Source organism: Ambystoma mexicanum, unplaced genomic scaffold (genome assembly GCF_040938575.1).
Source record: "Ambystoma mexicanum isolate Mex_15411 unplaced genomic scaffold, UKY_AmexF1_1 Mex_scaf20, whole genome shotgun sequence".
Classification (NCBI taxonomy): domain Eukaryota; kingdom Metazoa; phylum Chordata; class Amphibia; order Caudata; family Ambystomatidae; genus Ambystoma; species Ambystoma mexicanum.
In genome coordinates this window covers 3,059,275-3,071,926 of record NW_027182434.1, presented here as the reverse complement: position 1 = coordinate 3,071,926, position 12,652 = coordinate 3,059,275, and the positions used below count along the sequence as shown (strand labels likewise).

The 12,652-nt window shown below is 51.3% G+C and overlaps 15 non-coding genes across 15 annotated transcripts; 8 read left to right on the top strand and 7 right to left on the bottom strand.

Annotated features, from left to right (window-relative positions):
- Positions 1–672: 672 nt before the first annotated feature.
- On the bottom strand, positions 673–744 carry TRNAD-GUC (transfer RNA aspartic acid (anticodon GUC)). The gene has a single exon. It is a non-coding gene; the product is annotated as a tRNA-Asp (tRNA).
- Positions 745–1,284: 540 nt separating this feature from the next.
- Positions 1,285–1,366, top strand: TRNAL-AAG (transfer RNA leucine (anticodon AAG)). Its single transcript has one exon. It is a non-coding gene; the product is annotated as a tRNA-Leu (tRNA).
- A 774-nt stretch (positions 1,367–2,140) lies between these two features.
- On the bottom strand, positions 2,141–2,212 carry TRNAD-GUC (transfer RNA aspartic acid (anticodon GUC)). Its single transcript has one exon. It is a non-coding gene; the product is annotated as a tRNA-Asp (tRNA).
- A 540-nt stretch (positions 2,213–2,752) lies between these two features.
- TRNAL-AAG (transfer RNA leucine (anticodon AAG)) lies at positions 2,753–2,834 on the top strand. The gene has a single exon. It is a non-coding gene; the product is annotated as a tRNA-Leu (tRNA).
- Positions 2,835–3,608: 774 nt separating this feature from the next.
- Positions 3,609–3,680, bottom strand: TRNAD-GUC (transfer RNA aspartic acid (anticodon GUC)). Its single transcript has one exon. It is a non-coding gene; the product is annotated as a tRNA-Asp (tRNA).
- A 540-nt stretch (positions 3,681–4,220) lies between these two features.
- TRNAL-AAG (transfer RNA leucine (anticodon AAG)) lies at positions 4,221–4,302 on the top strand. The gene has a single exon. It is a non-coding gene; the product is annotated as a tRNA-Leu (tRNA).
- Positions 4,303–5,076: 774 nt separating this feature from the next.
- TRNAD-GUC (transfer RNA aspartic acid (anticodon GUC)) lies at positions 5,077–5,148 on the bottom strand. The gene has a single exon. It is a non-coding gene; the product is annotated as a tRNA-Asp (tRNA).
- Positions 5,149–5,688: 540 nt separating this feature from the next.
- On the top strand, positions 5,689–5,770 carry TRNAL-AAG (transfer RNA leucine (anticodon AAG)). Its single transcript has one exon. It is a non-coding gene; the product is annotated as a tRNA-Leu (tRNA).
- Positions 5,771–6,544: 774 nt separating this feature from the next.
- TRNAD-GUC (transfer RNA aspartic acid (anticodon GUC)) lies at positions 6,545–6,616 on the bottom strand. The gene has a single exon. It is a non-coding gene; the product is annotated as a tRNA-Asp (tRNA).
- Positions 6,617–7,156: 540 nt separating this feature from the next.
- Positions 7,157–7,238, top strand: TRNAL-AAG (transfer RNA leucine (anticodon AAG)). The gene has a single exon. It is a non-coding gene; the product is annotated as a tRNA-Leu (tRNA).
- A 774-nt stretch (positions 7,239–8,012) lies between these two features.
- Positions 8,013–8,084, bottom strand: TRNAD-GUC (transfer RNA aspartic acid (anticodon GUC)). Its single transcript has one exon. It is a non-coding gene; the product is annotated as a tRNA-Asp (tRNA).
- A 540-nt stretch (positions 8,085–8,624) lies between these two features.
- Positions 8,625–8,706, top strand: TRNAL-AAG (transfer RNA leucine (anticodon AAG)). Its single transcript has one exon. It is a non-coding gene; the product is annotated as a tRNA-Leu (tRNA).
- A 1,382-nt stretch (positions 8,707–10,088) lies between these two features.
- On the top strand, positions 10,089–10,170 carry TRNAL-AAG (transfer RNA leucine (anticodon AAG)). Its single transcript has one exon. It is a non-coding gene; the product is annotated as a tRNA-Leu (tRNA).
- A 774-nt stretch (positions 10,171–10,944) lies between these two features.
- On the bottom strand, positions 10,945–11,016 carry TRNAD-GUC (transfer RNA aspartic acid (anticodon GUC)). The gene has a single exon. It is a non-coding gene; the product is annotated as a tRNA-Asp (tRNA).
- A 540-nt stretch (positions 11,017–11,556) lies between these two features.
- On the top strand, positions 11,557–11,638 carry TRNAL-AAG (transfer RNA leucine (anticodon AAG)). The gene has a single exon. It is a non-coding gene; the product is annotated as a tRNA-Leu (tRNA).
- The last annotated feature ends 1,014 nt before the right edge of the window (positions 11,639–12,652 follow it).

Here is a 12,652-nt window from a genome sequence, read left to right as displayed (position 1 = left end):
GCAGGAAAAAGGTTTCGCTTCTGACGTCTTGCTTTTCTGGACATCCAGTCTCAAGTTTCCCATCTGGAACGGCGCTCCCTGCTGCTTTGTGAAGGCTTGCTGCAAGAGCCTTCGAAACCCAGGAGCTCTTGCGTTGAGCTGTGACGCGTCCTGGGAAGACCTCCCGTTGCAGCGGAATGAGCCCCACTTCCAGGGCGTGCTGGTAGCAAATTTCCCACAGCCCACAGGGAGCAAACGATCCCAGGTGTGATGTATCACCAGGAGAGGCTGAGATGAGAGTAAGGGTTCACGCGTGTGCCCGGACCGAGGTTAATGATGGGATTAGAGCTAGGGTTAGATGCAGGGAAAGAGTGAGAGTTATAATTAGGGATAAAGCTAACAGGTGATCATTACTCGTCATGTAACATGATACAAAGGGTCAGAAGAGGAACTGATTCAGGGTTACAATTTGGACTTCGCAGACAACAGGAGCACTAAATGGTGCTGAGGGGGACTCAATAAAGTGGACCGGCCGCCTAATGTAAGCAATTGTGCACAAATATTGTACGATGACTAGCGTTGCCGGTGCTTTTTTCTTAAAGAGTCAGTTCTTGGCACCCATTCCCTACTTGACTCAGCCTAATCTTCAAGAATATTTGTCAAGAACTAAAAAAAATCCAGAAAAGGTTTAACCTCCCCGTCGGGGAATTGAACCCCGGTCTCCCGCGTGACAGGCGGGGATACTGACCACTATACTAACGAGGAGACGTGAGGGCATGAAATGAACAGCTGCTGATGTCTGCACAGCATCCAGCGACCACCTAGCTGGCCTAGGGGGTCTCATTTTCCCCCGTCAAACGGCTTGCCCGATCTAAGGCTAATTTCTTTCTTTTTATCGGCACCAGGCTTAAAACTCAGTTTAAGGCGATAGTTCCGGGCTATGTTTGACTCCAGAGTTGAATCTGTCATCCCGCATTTCCTCAGCAAATCAAGCTACCCATCTCAAGTCTCATGAGCTGAGGACGGCAAAGTCCCTGTGGGCTTAGGACAGTCAAAGAAACCCCTGGGCTGCATGCTAAGCCCCTTTTCGGCTTCACTTTCCGAATCCTGCCCTAGCTTGCGATTAGTTTTTTTCTCACTTCTTGCCCCCATCTCCCACCTTGCCTCATGGTCTCCCCTCCTCTGCGCACCTGACAGTTTGCCTGCCCTTCCACTGCCTGTCTCCAGACTTTCCAAGGAGAAAAGGCAAAGCACTAAAGCGGGCCGGGCAACGGGTCAAGTTCCGCTTTCGGCGACTAGCAGGGAGGTAGCGTGGCCGAGCGGTCTAAGGCGCTGGATTAAGGCTCCAGTCTCTTCGGAGGCGTGGGTTCAAATCCCACCGCTGCCACTTTTCCTGGCCTTGCATTTTAAAGAAGAACGTAACGTTGACCTCTTCCTTCATTAGTGCCACCTCTGTCGCAATGCGCAAGCGGATGGTATGCCACACCCTGCAGGAAAAAGGTTTCGCTTCTGACGTCTTGCTTTTCTGGACATCCAGTCTCAAGTTTCCCATCTGGAACGGCGCTCCCTGCTGCTTTGTGAAGGCTTGCTGCAAGAGCCTTCGAAACCCAGGAGCTCTTGCGTTGAGCTGTGACGCGTCCTGGGAAGACCTCCCGTTGCAGCGGAATGAGCCCCACTTCCAGGGCGTGCTGGTAGCAAATTTCCCACAGCCCACAGGGAGCAAACGATCCCAGGTGTGATGTATCACCAGGAGAGGCTGAGATGAGAGTAAGGGTTCACGCGTGTGCCCGGACCGAGGTTAATGATGGGATTAGAGCTAGGGTTAGATGCAGGGAAAGAGTGAGAGTTATAATTAGGGATAAAGCTAACAGGTGATCATTACTCGTCATGTAACATGATACAAAGGGTCAGAAGAGGAACTGATTCAGGGTTACAATTTGGACTTCGCAGACAACAGGAGCACTAAATGGTGCTGAGGGGGACTCAATAAAGTGGACCGGCCGCCTAATGTAAGCAATTGTGCACAAATATTGTACGATGACTAGCGTTGCCGGTGCTTTTTTCTTAAAGAGTCAGTTCTTGGCACCCATTCCCTACTTGACTCAGCCTAATCTTCAAGAATATTTGTCAAGAACTAAAAAAAATCCAGAAAAGGTTTAACCTCCCCGTCGGGGAATTGAACCCCGGTCTCCCGCGTGACAGGCGGGGATACTGACCACTATACTAACGAGGAGACGTGAGGGCATGAAATGAACAGCTGCTGATGTCTGCACAGCATCCAGCGACCACCTAGCTGGCCTAGGGGGTCTCATTTTCCCCCGTCAAACGGCTTGCCCGATCTAAGGCTAATTTCTTTCTTTTTATCGGCACCAGGCTTAAAACTCAGTTTAAGGCGATAGTTCCGGGCTATGTTTGACTCCAGAGTTGAATCTGTCATCCCGCATTTCCTCAGCAAATCAAGCTACCCATCTCAAGTCTCATGAGCTGAGGACGGCAAAGTCCCTGTGGGCTTAGGACAGTCAAAGAAACCCCTGGGCTGCATGCTAAGCCCCTTTTCGGCTTCACTTTCCGAATCCTGCCCTAGCTTGCGATTAGTTTTTTTCTCACTTCTTGCCCCCATCTCCCACCTTGCCTCATGGTCTCCCCTCCTCTGCGCACCTGACAGTTTGCCTGCCCTTCCACTGCCTGTCTCCAGACTTTCCAAGGAGAAAAGGCAAAGCACTAAAGCGGGCCGGGCAACGGGTCAAGTTCCGCTTTCGGCGACTAGCAGGGAGGTAGCGTGGCCGAGCGGTCTAAGGCGCTGGATTAAGGCTCCAGTCTCTTCGGAGGCGTGGGTTCAAATCCCACCGCTGCCACTTTTCCTGGCCTTGCATTTTAAAGAAGAACGTAACGTTGACCTCTTCCTTCATTAGTGCCACCTCTGTCGCAATGAGCAAGCGGATGGTATGCCACACCCTGCAGGAAAAAGGTTTCGCTTCTGACGTCTTGCTTTTCTGGACATCCAGTCTCAAGTTTCCCATCTGGAACGGCGCTCCCTGCTGCTTTGTGAAGGCTTGCTGCAAGAGCCTTCGAAACCCAGGAGCTCTTGCGTTGAGCTGTGACGCGTCCTGGGAAGACCTCCCGTTGCAGCGGAATGAGCCCCACTTCCAGGGCGTGCTGGTAGCAAATTTCCCACAGCCCACAGGGAGCAAACGATCCCAGGTGTGATGTATCACCAGGAGAGGCTGAGATGAGAGTAAGGGTTCACGCGTGTGCCCGGACCGAGGTTAATGATGGGATTAGAGCTAGGGTTAGATGCAGGGAAAGAGTGAGAGTTATAATTAGGGATAAAGCTAACAGGTGATCATTACTCGTCATGTAACATGATACAAAGGGTCAGAAGAGGAACTGATTCAGGGTTACAATTTGGACTTCGCAGACAACAGGAGCACTAAATGGTGCTGAGGGGGACTCAATAAAGTGGACCGGCCGCCTAATGTAAGCAATTGTGCACAAATATTGTACGATGACTAGCGTTGCCGGTGCTTTTTTCTTAAAGAGTCAGTTCTTGGCACCCATTCCCTACTTGACTCAGCCTAATCTTCAAGAATATTTGTCAAGAACTAAAAAAAATCCAGAAAAGGTTTAACCTCCCCGTCGGGGAATTGAACCCCGGTCTCCCGCGTGACAGGCGGGGATACTGACCACTATACTAACGAGGAGACGTGAGGGCATGAAATGAACAGCTGCTGATGTCTGCACAGCATCCAGCGACCACCTAGCTGGCCTAGGGGGTCTCATTTTCCCCCGTCAAACGGCTTGCCCGATCTAAGGCTAATTTCTTTCTTTTTATCGGCACCAGGCTTAAAACTCAGTTTAAGGCGATAGTTCCGGGCTATGTTTGACTCCAGAGTTGAATCTGTCATCCCGCATTTCCTCAGCAAATCAAGCTACCCATCTCAAGTCTCATGAGCTGAGGACGGCAAAGTCCCTGTGGGCTTAGGACAGTCAAAGAAACCCCTGGGCTGCATGCTAAGCCCCTTTTCGGCTTCACTTTCCGAATCCTGCCCTAGCTTGCGATTAGTTTTTTTCTCACTTCTTGCCCCCATCTCCCACCTTGCCTCATGGTCTCCCCTCCTCTGCGCACCTGACAGTTTGCCTGCCCTTCCACTGCCTGTCTCCAGACTTTCCAAGGAGAAAAGGCAAAGCACTAAAGCGGGCCGGGCAACGGGTCAAGTTCCGCTTTCGGCGACTAGCAGGGAGGTAGCGTGGCCGAGCGGTCTAAGGCGCTGGATTAAGGCTCCAGTCTCTTCGGAGGCGTGGGTTCAAATCCCACCGCTGCCACTTTTCCTGGCCTTGCATTTTAAAGAAGAACGTAACGTTGACCTCTTCCTTCATTAGTGCCACCTCTGTCGCAATGAGCAAGCGGATGGTATGCCACACCCTGCAGGAAAAAGGTTTCGCTTCTGACGTCTTGCTTTTCTGGACATCCAGTCTCAAGTTTCCCATCTGGAACGGCGCTCCCTGCTGCTTTGTGAAGGCTTGCTGCAAGAGCCTTCGAAACCCAGGAGCTCTTGCGTTGAGCTGTGACGCGTCCTGGGAAGACCTCCCGTTGCAGCGGAATGAGCCCCACTTCCAGGGCGTGCTGGTAGCAAATTTCCCACAGCCCACAGGGAGCAAACGATCCCAGGTGTGATGTATCACCAGGAGAGGCTGAGATGAGAGTAAGGGTTCACGCGTGTGCCCGGACCGAGGTTAATGATGGGATTAGAGCTAGGGTTAGATGCAGGGAAAGAGTGAGAGTTATAATTAGGGATAAAGCTAACAGGTGATCATTACTCGTCATGTAACATGATACAAAGGGTCAGAAGAGGAACTGATTCAGGGTTACAATTTGGACTTCGCAGACAACAGGAGCACTAAATGGTGCTGAGGGGGACTCAATAAAGTGGACCGGCCGCCTAATGTAAGCAATTGTGCACAAATATTGTACGATGACTAGCGTTGCCGGTGCTTTTTTCTTAAAGAGTCAGTTCTTGGCACCCATTCCCTACTTGACTCAGCCTAATCTTCAAGAATATTTGTCAAGAACTAAAAAAAATCCAGAAAAGGTTTAACCTCCCCGTCGGGGAATTGAACCCCGGTCTCCCGCGTGACAGGCGGGGATACTGACCACTATACTAACGAGGAGACGTGAGGGCATGAAATGAACAGCTGCTGATGTCTGCACAGCATCCAGCGACCACCTAGCTGGCCTAGGGGGTCTCATTTTCCCCCGTCAAACGGCTTGCCCGATCTAAGGCTAATTTCTTTCTTTTTATCGGCACCAGGCTTAAAACTCAGTTTAAGGCGATAGTTCCGGGCTATGTTTGACTCCAGAGTTGAATCTGTCATCCCGCATTTCCTCAGCAAATCAAGCTACCCATCTCAAGTCTCATGAGCTGAGGACGGCAAAGTCCCTGTGGGCTTAGGACAGTCAAAGAAACCCCTGGGCTGCATGCTAAGCCCCTTTTCGGCTTCACTTTCCGAATCCTGCCCTAGCTTGCGATTAGTTTTTTTCTCACTTCTTGCCCCCATCTCCCACCTTGCCTCATGGTCTCCCCTCCTCTGCGCACCTGACAGTTTGCCTGCCCTTCCACTGCCTGTCTCCAGACTTTCCAAGGAGAAAAGGCAAAGCACTAAAGCGGGCCGGGCAACGGGTCAAGTTCCGCTTTCGGCGACTAGCAGGGAGGTAGCGTGGCCGAGCGGTCTAAGGCGCTGGATTAAGGCTCCAGTCTCTTCGGAGGCGTGGGTTCAAATCCCACCGCTGCCACTTTTCCTGGCCTTGCATTTTAAAGAAGAACGTAACGTTGACCTCTTCCTTCATTAGTGCCACCTCTGTCGCAATGAGCAAGCGGATGGTATGCCACACCCTGCAGGAAAAAGGTTTCGCTTCTGACGTCTTGCTTTTCTGGACATCCAGTCTCAAGTTTCCCATCTGGAACGGCGCTCCCTGCTGCTTTGTGAAGGCTTGCTGCAAGAGCCTTCGAAACCCAGGAGCTCTTGCGTTGAGCTGTGACGCGTCCTGGGAAGACCTCCCGTTGCAGCGGAATGAGCCCCACTTCCAGGGCGTGCTGGTAGCAAATTTCCCACAGCCCACAGGGAGCAAACGATCCCAGGTGTGATGTATCACCAGGAGAGGCTGAGATGAGAGTAAGGGTTCACGCGTGTGCCCGGACCGAGGTTAATGATGGGATTAGAGCTAGGGTTAGATGCAGGGAAAGAGTGAGAGTTATAATTAGGGATAAAGCTAACAGGTGATCATTACTCGTCATGTAACATGATACAAAGGGTCAGAAGAGGAACTGATTCAGGGTTACAATTTGGACTTCGCAGACAACAGGAGCACTAAATGGTGCTGAGGGGGACTCAATAAAGTGGACCGGCCGCCTAATGTAAGCAATTGTGCACAAATATTGTACGATGACTAGCGTTGCCGGTGCTTTTTTCTTAAAGAGTCAGTTCTTGGCACCCATTCCCTACTTGACTCAGCCTAATCTTCAAGAATATTTGTCAAGAACTAAAAAAAATCCAGAAAAGGTTTAACCTCCCCGTCGGGGAATTGAACCCCGGTCTCCCGCGTGACAGGCGGGGATACTGACCACTATACTAACGAGGAGACGTGAGGGCATGAAATGAACAGCTGCTGATGTCTGCACAGCATCCAGCGACCACCTAGCTGGCCTAGGGGGTCTCATTTTCCCCCGTCAAACGGCTTGCCCGATCTAAGGCTAATTTCTTTCTTTTTATCGGCACCAGGCTTAAAACTCAGTTTAAGGCGATAGTTCCGGGCTATGTTTGACTCCAGAGTTGAATCTGTCATCCCGCATTTCCTCAGCAAATCAAGCTACCCATCTCAAGTCTCATGAGCTGAGGACGGCAAAGTCCCTGTGGGCTTAGGACAGTCAAAGAAACCCCTGGGCTGCATGCTAAGCCCCTTTTCGGCTTCACTTTCCGAATCCTGCCCTAGCTTGCGATTAGTTTTTTTCTCACTTCTTGCCCCCATCTCCCACCTTGCCTCATGGTCTCCCCTCCTCTGCGCACCTGACAGTTTGCCTGCCCTTCCACTGCCTGTCTCCAGACTTTCCAAGGAGAAAAGGCAAAGCACTAAAGCGGGCCGGGCAACGGGTCAAGTTCCGCTTTCGGCGACTAGCAGGGAGGTAGCGTGGCCGAGCGGTCTAAGGCGCTGGATTAAGGCTCCAGTCTCTTCGGAGGCGTGGGTTCAAATCCCACCGCTGCCACTTTTCCTGGCCTTGCATTTTAAAGAAGAACGTAACGTTGACCTCTTCCTTCATTAGTGCCACCTCTGTCGCAATGAGCAAGCGGATGGTATGCCACACCCTGCAGGAAAAAGGTTTCGCTTCTGACGTCTTGCTTTTCTGGACATCCAGTCTCAAGTTTCCCATCTGGAACGGCGCTCCCTGCTGCTTTGTGAAGGCTTGCTGCAAGAGCCTTCGAAACCCAGGAGCTCTTGCGTTGAGCTGTGACGCGTCCTGGGAAGACCTCCCGTTGCAGCGGAATGAGCCCCACTTCCAGGGCGTGCTGGTAGCAAATTTCCCACAGCCCACAGGGAGCAAACGATCCCAGGTGTGATGTATCACCAGGAGAGGCTGAGATGAGAGTAAGGGTTCACGCGTGTGCCCGGACCGAGGTTAATGATGGGATTAGAGCTAGGGTTAGATGCAGGGAAAGAGTGAGAGTTATAATTAGGGATAAAGCTAACAGGTGATCATTACTCGTCATGTAACATGATACAAAGGGTCAGAAGAGGAACTGATTCAGGGTTACAATTTGGACTTCGCAGACAACAGGAGCACTAAATGGTGCTGAGGGGGACTCAATAAAGTGGACCGGCCGCCTAATGTAAGCAATTGTGCACAAATATTGTACGATGACTAGCGTTGCCGGTGCTTTTTTCTTAAAGAGTCAGTTCTTGGCACCCATTCCCTACTTGACTCAGCCTAATCTTCAAGAATATTTGTCAAGAACTAAAAAAAATCCAGAAAAGGTTTAACCTCCCCGTCGGGGAATTGAACCCCGGTCTCCCGCGTGACAGGCGGGGATACTGACCACTATACTAACGAGGAGACGTGAGGGCATGAAATGAACAGCTGCTGATGTCTGCACAGCATCCAGCGACCACCTAGCTGGCCTAGGGGGTCTCATTTTCCCCCGTCAAACGGCTTGCCCGATCTAAGGCTAATTTCTTTCTTTTTATCGGCACCAGGCTTAAAACTCAGTTTAAGGCGATAGTTCCGGGCTATGTTTGACTCCAGAGTTGAATCTGTCATCCCGCATTTCCTCAGCAAATCAAGCTACCCATCTCAAGTCTCATGAGCTGAGGACGGCAAAGTCCCTGTGGGCTTAGGACAGTCAAAGAAACCCCTGGGCTGCATGCTAAGCCCCTTTTCGGCTTCACTTTCCGAATCCTGCCCTAGCTTGCGATTAGTTTTTTTCTCACTTCTTGCCCCCATCTCCCACCTTGCCTCATGGTCTCCCCTCCTCTGCGCACCTGACAGTTTGCCTGCCCTTCCACTGCCTGTCTCCAGACTTTCCAAGGAGAAAAGGCAAAGCACTAAAGCGGGCCGGGCAACGGGTCAAGTTCCGCTTTCGGCGACTAGCAGGGAGGTAGCGTGGCCGAGCGGTCTAAGGCGCTGGATTAAGGCTCCAGTCTCTTCGGAGGCGTGGGTTCAAATCCCACCGCTGCCACTTTTCCTGGCCTTGCATTTTAAAGAAGAACGTAACGTTGACCTCTTCCTTCATTAGTGCCACCTCTGTCGCAATGAGCAAGCGGATGGTATGCCACACCCTGCAGGAAAAAGGTTTCGCTTCTGACGTCTTGCTTTTCTGGACATCCAGTCTCAAGTTTCCCATCTGGAACGGCGCTCCCTGCTGCTTTGTGAAGGCTTGCTGCAAGAGCCTTCGAAACCCAGGAGCTCTTGCGTTGAGCTGTGACGCGTCCTGGGAAGACCTCCCGTTGCAGCGGAATGAGCCCCACTTCCAGGGCGTGCTGGTAGCAAATTTCCCACAGCCCACAGGGAGCAAACGATCCCAGGTGTGATGTATCACCAGGAGAGGCTGAGATGAGAGTAAGGGTTCACGCGTGTGCCCGGACCGAGGTTAATGATGGGATTAGAGCTAGGGTTAGATGCAGGGAAAGAGTGAGAGTTATAATTAGGGATAAAGCTAACAGGTGATCATTACTCGTCATGTAACATGATACAAAGGGTCAGAAGAGGAACTGATTCAGGGTTACAATTTGGACTTCGCAGACAACAGGAGCACTAAATGGTGCTGAGGGGGACTCAATAAAGTGGACCGGCCGCCTAATGTAAGCAATTGTGCACAAATATTGTACGATGACTAGCGTTGCCGGTGCTTTTTTCTTAAAGAGTCAGTTCTTGGCACCCATTCCCTACTTGACTCAGCCTAATCTTCAAGAATATTTGTCAAGAACTAAAAAAAATCCAGAAAAGGTTTAACCTCCCCGTCGGGGAATTGAACCCCGGTCTCCCGCGTGACAGGGATACTGACCACTATACTAACGAGGAGACGTGAGGGCATGAAATGAACAGCTGCTGATGTCTGCACAGCATCCAGCGACCACCTAGCTGGCCTAGGGGGTCTCATTTTCCCCCGTCAAACGGCTTGCCCGATCTAAGGCTAATTTCTTTCTTTTTATCGGCACCAGGCTTAAAACTCAGTTTAAGGCGATAGTTCCGGGCTATGTTTGACTCCAGAGTTGAATCTGTCATCCCGCATTTCCTCAGCAAATCAAGCTACCCATCTCAAGTCTCATGAGCTGAGGACGGCAAAGTCCCTGTGGGCTTAGGACAGTCAAAGAAACCCCTGGGCTGCATGCTAAGCCCCTTTTCGGCTTCACTTTCCGAATCCTGCCCTAGCTTGCGATTAGTTTTTTTCTCACTTCTTGCCCCCATCTCCCACCTTGCCTCATGGTCTCCCCTCCTCTGCGCACCTGACAGTTTGCCTGCCCTTCCACTGCCTGTCTCCAGACTTTCCAAGGAGAAAAGGCAAAGCACTAAAGCGGGCCGGGCAACGGGTCAAGTTCCGCTTTCGGCGACTAGCAGGGAGGTAGCGTGGCCGAGCGGTCTAAGGCGCTGGATTAAGGCTCCAGTCTCTTCGGAGGCGTGGGTTCAAATCCCACCGCTGCCACTTTTCCTGGCCTTGCATTTTAAAGAAGAACGTAACGTTGACCTCTTCCTTCATTAGTGCCACCTCTGTCGCAATGAGCAAGCGGATGGTATGCCACACCCTGCAGGAAAAAGGTTTCGCTTCTGACGTCTTGCTTTTCTGGACATCCAGTCTCAAGTTTCCCATCTGGAACGGCGCTCCCTGCTGCTTTGTGAAGGCTTGCTGCAAGAGCCTTCGAAACCCAGGAGCTCTTGCGTTGAGCTGTGACGCGTCCTGGGAAGACCTCCCGTTGCAGCGGAATGAGCCCCACTTCCAGGGCGTGCTGGTAGCAAATTTCCCACAGCCCACAGGGAGCAAACGATCCCAGGTGTGATGTATCACCAGGAGAGGCTGAGATGAGAGTAAGGGTTCACGCGTGTGCCCGGACCGAGGTTAATGATGGGATTAGAGCTAGGGTTAGATGCAGGGAAAGAGTGAGAGTTATAATTAGGGATAAAGCTAACAGGTGATCATTACTCGTCATGTAACATGATACAAAGGGTCAGAAGAGGAACTGATTCAGGGTTACAATTTGGACTTCGCAGACAACAGGAGCACTAAATGGTGCTGAGGGGGACTCAATAAAGTGGACCGGCCGCCTAATGTAAGCAATTGTGCACAAATATTGTACGATGACTAGCGTTGCCGGTGCTTTTTTCTTAAAGAGTCAGTTCTTGGCACCCATTCCCTACTTGACTCAGCCTAATCTTCAAGAATATTTGTCAAGAACTAAAAAAAATCCAGAAAAGGTTTAACCTCCCCGTCGGGGAATTGAACCCCGGTCTCCCGCGTGACAGGCGGGGATACTGACCACTATACTAACGAGGAGACGTGAGGGCATGAAATGAACAGCTGCTGATGTCTGCACAGCATCCAGCGACCACCTAGCTGGCCTAGGGGGTCTCATTTTCCCCCGTCAAACGGCTTGCCCGATCTAAGGCTAATTTCTTTCTTTTTATCGGCACCAGGCTTAAAACTCAGTTTAAGGCGATAGTTCCGGGCTATGTTTGACTCCAGAGTTGAATCTGTCATCCCGCATTTCCTCAGCAAATCAAGCTACCCATCTCAAGTCTCATGAGCTGAGGACGGCAAAGTCCCTGTGGGCTTAGGACAGTCAAAGAAACCCCTGGGCTGCATGCTAAGCCCCTTTTCGGCTTCACTTTCCGAATCCTGCCCTAGCTTGCGATTAGTTTTTTTCTCACTTCTTGCCCCCATCTCCCACCTTGCCTCATGGTCTCCCCTCCTCTGCGCACCTGACAGTTTGCCTGCCCTTCCACTGCCTGTCTCCAGACTTTCCAAGGAGAAAAGGCAAAGCACTAAAGCGGGCCGGGCAACGGGTCAAGTTCCGCTTTCGGCGACTAGCAGGGAGGTAGCGTGGCCGAGCGGTCTAAGGCGCTGGATTAAGGCTCCAGTCTCTTCGGAGGCGTGGGTTCAAATCCCACCGCTGCCACTTTTCCTGGCCTTGCATTTTAAAGAAGAACGTAACGTTGACCTCTTCCTTCATTAGTGCCACCTCTGTCGCAATGAGCAAGCGGATGGTATGCCACACCCTGCAGGAAAAAGGTTTCGCTTCTGACGTCTTGCTTTTCTGGACATCCAGTCTCAAGTTTCCCATCTGGAACGGCGCTCCCTGCTGCTTTGTGAAGGCTTGCTGCAAGAGCCTTCGAAACCCAGGAGCTCTTGCGTTGAGCTGTGACGCGTCCTGGGAAGACCTCCCGTTGCAGCGGAATGAGCCCCACTTCCAGGGCGTGCTGGTAGCAAATTTCCCACAGCCCACAGGGAGCAAACGATCCCAGGTGTGATGTATCACCAGGAGAGGCTGAGATGAGAGTAAGGGTTCACGCGTGTGCCCGGACCGAGGTTAATGATGGGATTAGAGCTAGGGTTAGATGCAGGGAAAGAGTGAGAGTTATAATTAGGGATAAAGCTAACAGGTGATCATTACTCGTCATGTAACATGATACAAAGGGTCAGAAGAGGAACTGATTCAGGGTTACAATTTGGACTTCGCAGACAACAGGAGCACTAAATGGTGCTGAGGGGGACTCAATAAAGTGGACCGGCCGCCTAATGTAAGCAATTGTGCACAAATATTGTACGATGACTAGCGTTGCCGGTGCTTTTTTCTTAAAGAGTCAGTTCTTGGCACCCATTCCCTACTTGACTCAGCCTAATCTTCAAGAATATTTGTCAAGAACTAAAAAAAATCCAGAAAAGGTTTAACCTCCCCGTCGGGGAATTGAACCCCGGTCTCCCGCGTGACAGGGATACTGACCACTATACTAACGAGGAGACGTGAGGGCATGAAATGAACAGCTGCTGATGTCTGCACAGCATCCAGCGACCACCTAGCTGGCCTAGGGGGTCTCATTTTCCCCCGTCAAACGGCTTGCCCGATCTAAGGCTAATTTCTTTCTTTTTATCGGCACCAGGCTTAAAACTCAGTTTAAGGCGATAGTTCCGG